The following is a 10,342-nucleotide window of genomic DNA, read 5'->3' on the forward strand; positions in this document are numbered from 1 at the left end:
TCAAAAGTTCCGGCGCGAGCAATTTGTGCCCTCTTTCTGCCCTGGAATCATTCGGATTAAAACTGAGGGACTCAGTCCCAGGAAGAAGGAGCCTCCTTGGTCTTTTATCTTTTGTCCTTGCTAAAATCTCCCTCTCCCCCGGTGGACAGCAGCTAGCTGGCCAACTTCCCGGTGGTGAGAGAAGGAGGGATATTTTAGCAGGCCACAGAGATGAGGTGTCCATCTTGGAACGATCCCCCAGTTGTGAGAAATGGAGCCCACTCTTCACTTGAATTTTTAAAAATTTAATGAAGGACAATAAGGGACAAAATCAATAAAGCAAAAGTAACAGCGCTGGGTACATAGCCGTAGCCAGAGGCACACCAGCTAACCATAGCAACTCTTCTTATATACCCTTTATATTGCATCGGTCCAATACATATTCATAAATGATTATACATATTCAAATATTTATTTGAACTTGTTTACATATTCTAGGAACTTTTTAGCATGGCCTCTCCTCTGAACTGACTTTTTAGAGCATGTGCAGTAATCTTGGATGTGGTTTTGAGGGTTGTGTGTCACCTCCTCACAATGGTCCCCTGTTCCATGGTTTCAGCAGGTGACGGTTATTGATAGTTGAAGTGTCAGTACTAGGGGTCCTCATCACACCCGTTCCTCAAATGTTATCTGACCATGCATATAGTTTAGCTATTTCAGTCATTGCAAGTTAACCACAAGTACTCTAAATCAACATCAGCTATTTCGCAAATATGAGTTATTTTCATTATTGCCAGTTAGTTACAAAAATAAAAGCATTAGTTATTTTTTCACAACTATAGCTACTTCTGCAAAAGTTAACGTTATATTATAATGCACAGCACATAGCATTCACTTTAATATTTGCGAAAGCCAAAACTATAATATCTGTTTATCACAAGATGGTGATAGAATACATACTTTTGGGTACATCTTACATTGTAACCTAAGACACTCACTCAAGACTGTTAAATCCCCGGACTTAGAGAAAAGGAGCAGAGACACAAGGAAAAAGAAAAAGCAGGAGCAGGGTACACATTAGAAGGGGCTCTGTATTAGGCAGTTTGGGAAGTCTGTACCTCTCAAGTACCTCAGCCAATGGGGAAAAAGAATGGGAAATGTGGCTGGGAAATTAGGATAAAAAGCAGGCTGCATCCTCTAACAATTTGAGACACCCCAGGGGAAATGCCCCATGGCCTCTCCCTTTATACAAATAAAGTTACAGGACTCCTCTGTCTCCTTTTTGGACATAAACCTCTGGCGTTTGTGGATTAATTTTCCTGACAATCCAAAAGAGCTGCATAGACATTACAATTCAACACTAAATGGATAATGGTAAAAAAAAAAATGAGAGAACGAATGAGCTATACTGGTAACATTTAAGAAATTGTTTTAGGTTTTGTTGTAAGCAGAAATTTTTCTTTCCTTCAAGTTCAGTTGGAAGTAGGATTGTGGGGGGTGTTTAACACCAGAAGGAAATTAATCTCCAAATAAACCACTCCCCTTCTCCCCACCCCTTCTTGTAAAGGAGGGACAGAAACAGAGACTATGGGTTGAGATAACAATTTACTGAAAGGAAAAAGCAATGGAATAAGAAACACACAGTAACAGCAGCAATATTAATAACAAAAGTATACAAAAAAGAAAAGGTATTTTACCCACAAAAAAGTTGTTCACCACCTCAACATAGTTGCACATGGCCACTGCAATATGGTGACTGTTCCTGTGTGCTGTGCCACATGGCCACAGTGAACAAAGGAAATATGGTGACTGTTCCCACATACTGCACCACATAGCTGCCGCAGACAAAGGCAAGATGGAGAGGGGCCCTTGTGGATAGTGTTTCTCGACTCCCAAACCCAAGACAATGAAAAAACAATGAAGGGCAAACCTCCAAAAGATAGATCGTCCATGTCATACCGTGCCGCTGCTCTGCTTGGCTCAGTTCCACGCAAGTGTCTCCAATGCTGCTTTGGACCACTCCGCTGTGCTGGAAGGGGCGGCGGGGGGTGTTGCACTGAGGGTGGCTGCAACAAACCTTTAGGTCCCCTGATTTCAGGGCAGAGGGTGGCAGAAAAATAAATAGGAGCAGGAACAATGGTTGGCACCAGGAAAATATCACTTTAATAAGGAATAAAAGAAAATAGGGACGATGCCCAAAAGCTGAACAACAATAACCATGGAGAGCTCCGTGGGGGTGACCAACCAAAGATGAGAACAAAGGAAGGCACAACGATATATAACCTTAGGGGGATGAACATTCTAGCAGCCTAACCATATAGGGAGCAACGTTACCCAGTCTGTAACTGACACGTAACTTATTTAACATAATAACAGAGGGGTATCTTGGGAAAGACTTTTAACTCAAATGAAAGACTCCCATGGCTTCAGATAGATAGGTGGCTCTTCAGAGGCAATAGTCGGCTGGCTCATGTCCCTGGCCAAGTTGAACTCCATGGTGGGGGGGGGGGGGGGGGGGTCAGTCCTGCTGGGGTGTTGACTCTGTGTTGCTGCTGTCCTTTCAGCACCACACCGTGAAGTCATGTCTCAGAAGGAATGGGAGAGGGAGCGGCAGGGTGGCAGAGGGACCAGGTCTGCCGGGACTGATCCCTTCACCTTTGCACTGGAGCAAGTGAGGCCAAAATGGCACCCACTTCCAGGAGTGCACTCATTTTCTTACTGAAACCACTCTCTCCAGCAATGATGTGAATGGTATAGAAAAATAACTTAGCCATGCCCCCATGGCTTTAAACTCCATGCCCTCTCTGCAAACCAGGACATAGTGTGAATACTTGGCTGACAAGAAGAGGCATTAAGCAGTTATTACTCTAGTGTAGATGAACATTCCTACAAGCTACTCAAATGTAAAGCTGTGCTGTTAGAGTAATTAAAAATGTGGTCATAACAAAATGGTGTACTACATGCTGAAGTTAGTTCAAGCATTTTTACATTCATCTACAGTCAAAACCATATCAAATGTCCATCTTCGCTTTCAATTTTGTATACTAGTATTTATAAACATATGTAAAATTTTCTTCTTATCTGTCCTCTAGAAAAATCAAATACTTGGTCATAATTTAGGGCACTTTCAGATGTTTCATCCACTCTTTAGTGAGGTTATCTGCCTTTTCCTTCTCAAACAGCACAGAACTACTGTTCTTCACAGAACTACTTTTTCACAATCCTCCCTGAGCACTGGACCCTATTTCCATCTTACAATCCTATCAGGCCTTCTGTATCATCTTTAGAAGTCTCTGTTCACCTCCTTTCTCCCTGGTATTAAGGGAAATTTCTTTTCCTGTGCAGACTTAATTCTCTTGAACCTCAGTTCCATGGACTTAAAAGCATCCTCTCTTAGGGTCTTCCACCACAGGCTAAGATAAGCAGAGCTTTGTCTATGTTTGGACAGACACCAGGTACAATCAAAAACCCAGTGTTTCATCAAGGGAAGAGGAACACTGAAGAACAGCATGTGCTGTACTACCTCATAGAAAGCTGTTCTGCCCTTCACTTCCAGATCCACAGACAGTTGTGGACCTGGAAAAGTTTCCCCTCCCTAGTTATAGATCAGAGAAGTGCACTGAAAAAGCCACAATTTTTATGCCACTAGCCCTGGAAACACAAGTAGTACAATTTTAAGAGTACTGCACATTTTTAAAAGTATCTGCAATTGTTTCATTATACTAACAATGCAAAAAAAACTGTTTCCCATATTTTCCACAACTTTGTAGCTAATATTATAAACAAGACACACAATCATTTACTGCCTAATTCAAAATCTTTTCCCCCACACTTAACTAACCTTGGATGGATTGAACGGCATTCCTAAATATGAAAAGCCTCTGAATCCACATCAATTCAAATTTGAGCCTGGAAAAGGAAGAAAAATAAAGCGTCAACTAATTAGCTTTGCTGAAACATTCATTATAAACCATAATTTTCCAGTCAAGATAAAAATCTATTAGTTTAACACCATTTGCAGCATTGCCAGCATTTGTATATGTCCTTTCAGTATCTTCCTAACCTCAGCTTGTTATCATTATGAAAAGGATAGAGAGCAATAAGGTCTCCCCTGAGCCTCCTTTTCTCCAGGAAAAACACCCCCAGCTCCCTCAGCCCCTCTTCATTGGACTTGTGCTCCAGACCCTTCACCAGCTTCTTTGCCCTTCTCTGGACTCACTCCAGCACTTCAATGTCCTTCTTGTAGTGAAGGACCCAAAACTGAACACTCTATTAGAGGTTCGGCCTCACCAGTGCTGAGTACAGATGGGAAAATCACTGCCCTGGTCCTGCTGGCCACACTATTTCTGATGGAAGCCAGGTTGCCATTGGCCTTCTTGCCCACCTGGGCACACTGCTAGTTCATGTTCAGACAGCTGTTGCCCAACACCTCCAGGTCCTTTTCCAATGGGCAGCTTTCCAGCCACTCTGTCCCCCAGCTTGTAGTGCTGCAGGGGGTTGTTGTGACCTAAATGCAGTACACTGTGCTTTGCCTTATTGAACCTCATACCCTTGGCCTTGGTCTACCAATCCAACCTGTTCAGATCCTTCTTCAGAGCCTTCCTGCCCTCCAGCACCATCCAACTTGGTGTCGTCTGTAAACATGCTGAGGATGCACTCAATCCCCCAGTCCAGATCATTGACAAAGGTATTAAAAAAAGCAAGCCCCAGTACTGAGCCCTGGACAACCCTACTAGTGACTGGCCATGAGCTGGATGTAACTCCATTCACCACAACTCTCTTGGCCCAGACATCCAACCAGTTTTTTACTCAGTGGAACAGTATACCTGTCGAAACCATGGGCTACAGCTTCTCCAAGAGAATGCTGTGGGAGACAGTATCAAAGGCTTTACTGAAGTCCATGTAGATACATCCACAGCCTTTCCCTCATCCACTAGGTGGGTCACCTGGGTCATTGAAGGAGATCAGGTTGGTCAAGTAGGACCTGCCTTTCCTAAAATAATTCTGGCTGCACCTGGTCATCTGCTTGTTCTGTACTGTCATGGTTGGACACTGGCCCAACACCAGGAACGCATGAAAGCCACTCGCTCACCCTCCCCTGCCACAGCTGGGAAGAGAAAAAATATTAATGAAGGATTCATGAGTGAGACCATGTGGTCCCTCTCATGGGAGACAGTTCTCTGCGAACTTCTCCAGCGTGGGTCCACTCTCATGAGCAGCAGTCCTCCCAGAACTGCTGCAATGCCAATTCTCTCCACGGACAAACAGTCCTTCCAAAACTGCTGTGGCATGGGTCACTCTTCCATGGGGTACAGTCCTCCAAGGACAGGCTGCTCCAGCCTGGAAGCAGGGCCCCTCTCTCCATGGGTCTCCCACAGGATGACAGCCTCCTCCAGGCATCCACCCGCTCTGGTGTAAACACCTCTCACATGGGCTGTGGGTGGTTCTCTGCAGCCCCCATGCATCCCCATGGGCTGTAGGGGGACAGCCTGCTTTCACCATAGTCTTCACCACAGCCTGCAGAGGACTCTCAGCTCCGGGACCTGGAGCACCTCCTCCCCCTCCTCCTTCACTAACCTTGGTGTCACCATGTTGTTATCCCTCACTTTTCCTCACCTCCTCCTCTTCTCTGACTAGAAGAAAAACTGTGTCCCAACTTTGGTTTGATTTTCTTCTTAAATAAACGTGTTTTTAAAGCAGTAACTAAAAAATCACTAGAAAACTTTTTTATTTCTTGCTGTGAGATATGGATTAGAAAAAGAGCAAAACAGGCTTAAAACTTAAAATGAATAAAGAAAGTTTATTAACAAAACTACAAGAATAAAAAACCAGAATAAAACCTCCAGAACTCCTTTTTCTCCACTACTCAACTATTCTCTTGTTCACATGACAACATAGAGACAAAAAAACCTGGTGGTTAAAACAGTCTTAACTTTGCTATAGTATTTTCATCAGTCTTTGTAGAGAAAAAGAAGTTCTCTTCTGCCAATCTAAGGAGTTTTTCACAAGAAAACCATTTTTCTCATGGCTTTCTATTTTTCTGATGCCAGCCACCCGGAAACTCTGTCATCAGTTTTTTCCTCCCATTTCACACCACTCTGAGGTGTATTCATGGGCCATGAAGTCAAGGGGTGTCATTTTAAGGATGAGTTATTCAAAGGCAAAAGTTCTCTTCATCTGTCTCTGTGATCATCTCTGGAAACAGAAGTTTTCTCTTTGCCTCTTAAGGGCCACAAATCTTCAACTATTACTTCTCTTTTTCTGTTCCAGCATCTCATAGGATCACAACTACTTCACTATTTGCTTAAATCCACACTTTGAAATACTCTATTCCCCCAAAGTACTGTTTCATGAATTAAAGGAGTTTTTTCAGAACATTATTGTCCATCTCCATAGCTTTAAAAAGTGAATATTTCAGCTTATTAAAGCATCTCCTTATTTCTCTCCCCCATCTGAATTCCTTTCTTCACTGTCTCTGATAGTTTATGCTGTCTCTTTACCTGCTGATCACTCTCTCTCTTCCTCTCTCTATGGAAAAAAAAGGATTAATCTGCAAGTCTCATCTGGGTAGTGAAAGGGTTAAAATCTTGCCAAGGTTTTGTAGATGGTTCTGTGATCTCTGCCGGAGCAGCAGCTGGAGTTGTCTGCGATGGAAGATTTTTTTCATGGCCGCTCTGGAGGAGTGTAGTCACTGTCTCAGCCCGCTGCAGGTCAATGGCTTTCTCTCTCCTTACTCGGCAGTCTCTGGTGGAACTCAGCAGCGGCAGAAAACTGCAGCCGAGCCAGGGACTGGCCTGGCCCAGCCAGGACCTGGGGGAAGCCTCGCAAGCCCCATCTCCCAGCCAGGAGCCGCGGCAGGCCCAGCCCAGCCCCCGCCAGGGCTGAATGGCCTGGGCAGGGGACAGGGGGCCAGCTGGAGCTCTGTTACCTTTCACAGCCAAAAACAAAGAGACAAAGAAATTCCCGGGCTTAGGTCTTAAGGTGGTGTTCACAGGTTAATCTCACTGTTCAATGGTCGAAACTACTGTCAGTTCTCAGAAACGGCCAGTTATTGGCCAGGAGAAAAACTCCCATCAGCCTACAGCAGTTTTAACTTCCTTAGGTGTTTCTCTTTGTTTTCTTAAATGCCAATCTATCACAATATGTTATCACAAGAGGTGTTACCAACCTCTCTAGTTGGCCTAGTTTGGACAGCAGCATGTCCATTTTCAGAGCCATCAGGGATCGGCTCTGCCAGACATGGTGGAAGTTTCCAGCAGCTTCTCACAGAAGTCACTTCTGTGGCCTCCTTGCTCCCAAAAACCAGGCCATGCAAAACCAATACATGTACACACCATGTGATGGCAATCAAGAAGAACTGCTCCATAACCTTCCCTGACACAGAGGTCAGACTGACAGGCTTGCAGTTCCCCGGATCCTCCTTCTGACCCTTCTTATAGATGGGCATTACAATTGGCCAACCTCCAGTCAGGTGGGACCTCCTCGGATAACCAAGACTGATGACAAATGATGTCTAGTGTCTTGGTGAGCTCTTCTGCCAGCTCCCTCAGTACCCTTGGGTGGATTCCATCCAGCCCCATAGACTTGTGTGTGTCTAAGTGGTGTAGCAGGGACCATTTCCCCTTGAATTATGGGGGGCTTCATTCTGTTCCCCATCCCTGTCTTCCAGCTCAGGGGGCTGGCACCCAGAGAACAACTGGTCTTTCTGTTAAAGACTGAGGCAAAGGCAGCAATTTGAGCCTTTTCCTAATCCTTTGTCACTATGTTTCCAATAAAGGATGGAGATTATCCTTAGCCCTCGTTTTGTTGCTACTGTATTTATAGAAACATTTTTCATTGACTTTTACAGCAGTGGCCACATTAACTTCTAGTTGGGCTTTGGCCCTTCTAACTTTCTCCCTGCATAACCTCACAACATCCTTGTAGTCCTCCTGAGTGTCCTGCCCCTTCTTCCAGAGGTCATAAGCTTTCTTTTTCTCCCCGAGTTCCAGTTGAAGCTCTCTGTTTATCCAGGCCAGTCTTCTCTGATGGCTTGTATTTCAGTATATGGGGACGGCCTGCTCCCATACCTTTAAGATTTTCTTCTTGGAGCATATCTAGCCATCATGGACTTCTTTGTCCTTCAGGAATGCAGCCCAAGGGACTCTCAACCACTCTCTTAAACAGCCCAAAGTCTGGCCTCTGGGCATCTGTATTGGGTCTGATTGAGGTAAAGTTCACAGCCCTTAGAGTGCTGTGCTTTGGTTGGTACCTGGACAGGTGTTGATAACAGACCAGTGTTTTGGCTACTGCCAGGCAGTGCTGTCCCTCTGACATTCCTTCCCCCACCAAAGGGGATGGGAGTGGGCAAGATCCTGGGAGGGGACACAACCAGGCCAGCTGACCCAAACTAACCAAAGGGATATTCCATACCATCTGACATCAGCTCAGATATATAAGCTATAGGAGAGAGGAAAAGGGGGAGGCATTAGTGAGTTTTCAGTGTTTGCCTTCCAGAGGAACTGTGACACGTGCTTAAGCCCTGCTTCCCAGGAAGTGTCCAAACACCACTGCTGATGGGAAGTAGAGACTGACTGTGGGCACGCAGTTTATGGTGATTGGGAATGGGGCTGTGGCCAAGCCTCATCCCTAATGGGCTATAGCTGTGTAAGATAGGTGAATATTGAAGGCAATGAAATATGGAGTGCTGCAGTGTACTGACCAATCACAAAAGGGTAGAGAGGGCACACAAGTGTAATACATGTAAGATGAATAGTATAAAAGGTTGTAATATGCTATATAACTGAGTCCCCAGCCACTCTGTTACCACTGTCCACCCCGCAGCGGGCAGGGAAGCGTGGGGAGGTAGTTTTAGCTTGCCAGGCGAGGCCCTAAAAAACAAGGCTCTTTCCCTTTGCTGAGATGGCAGTTGCAGTTTTATTCCTTGGGATCCTTCGGGGTGAGATGGCAGGAGGGAAAGAGGAAGAGGTATGAGAGGCACCCCTTTTTCATGACAGGGGAAGGGGGTGTGGGAGATTTACACAACCAATAAGGGAACCTGGGGAGAACAAGATAAGGGAAAGAACTTACAAGTCTACATTTTCAGGGGTACATTCTTTGGGTCATACCATTTTTCCTAACTGCATTACAACAGTAATAAAGAACAATAAAGTGCTGATGCTTGAAGCCCTCTTTGGTGTCAGTTGTACCTCCACTGTCAACTAACCTTTTTTTCTCTTTAGCTGTTGCACACAGATCTCTGTTTATTTCTTTCTTTTGCTGTAATAAAACTGCCTTATCTCACCCTGCTGGTTGTGCTCCATCTTATTCTCTCCCCTGCCCCAGTGGGAAAGGGAGTGACAGAGCAACTGAGTAGCCACCTGGCACCCAGCCAGGGTCAACCCGCTACAGCATCCAAGGTGACAGTTCTGTTGCTCCCCTCCTTACTTCTCTGGGAATCAAAAACTCAACTCATAATTTCATGGTTGCTGTGCCCAAGATGGCCTCTGTCCATCATGTCACCCACCAGTCCTTCTGTGTTCAGAAAGAACAGGTCCAGCAGCTCTCCACCCCTAGTTGGCTCAGTCACCAGCTGTGTCAGGAAATATTCTTGCATACACTCCAAGTTCCTCCTGGGACTGTTTCCTCTTGCCTGTATTTTGTTTCCAGGAGACATCTGGTTAGTTGAAGTCCCCCATGAGAACAAGGGACAGTGATTGTGAAACTTCTCCCAGCTGCTTAGAGAATATTTCATCTGCCTCTTCATCTTGGTTGGGTGGTCTATAACAAATTCTCACTAGAATATCTGCCTTGTTGGCCTTTCCCTCGATTCTTGCCCATAAATGTTAAACCCTAGTGTCACCATCACTAAGCTCCAGACAATCGAGACACTCCCTAACATATGGGGCTACCTCACTGCCTCTCATTCCTTGTCTATCCTTTCTGAAGAATTTATAGCCATCCATTGCAGCGCTCCTGTTGTGCAAATCTTCCCACTACGCTTCTGTGATGGCAACTATGTCATAGTTTTCCTGCTGCATCATGGCTTTCAGCTCGTCCTGTTTACTGCCCATGCTGTCTGCACTGATGTAGATGCACTTCAGTTGGGCTCATGTCCCTGACACCTTTTTATGGGGAGAAGCCCTAATTTCTGTGTGACCATTCTCAGGTACTTTCAGGATTTCTAACACATCAATAATCCTTTTGTGCTTCCTGCTGCATGGATCTCCATTCCTTACCTCTGCTGATATGGCAGACCAAAGGACCTTACTAGTATTCTGTCCCTCAAACACTGGCCTGCCACCCCTGGCTTATCTCTAGTGAGCCTGGGTTTATCCCTTTCCCCCTTCAAATGTAGTTAAAAGCTTTTTCTATGAGCCCTGAT

This window comes from Pseudopodoces humilis, chromosome 12 (genome assembly GCF_049639895.1).
Source record: "Pseudopodoces humilis isolate 2021_Gansu_Grassland_sample_001 chromosome 12, ASM4963989v1, whole genome shotgun sequence".
NCBI classification, from domain to species: domain Eukaryota; kingdom Metazoa; phylum Chordata; class Aves; order Passeriformes; family Paridae; genus Pseudopodoces; species Pseudopodoces humilis.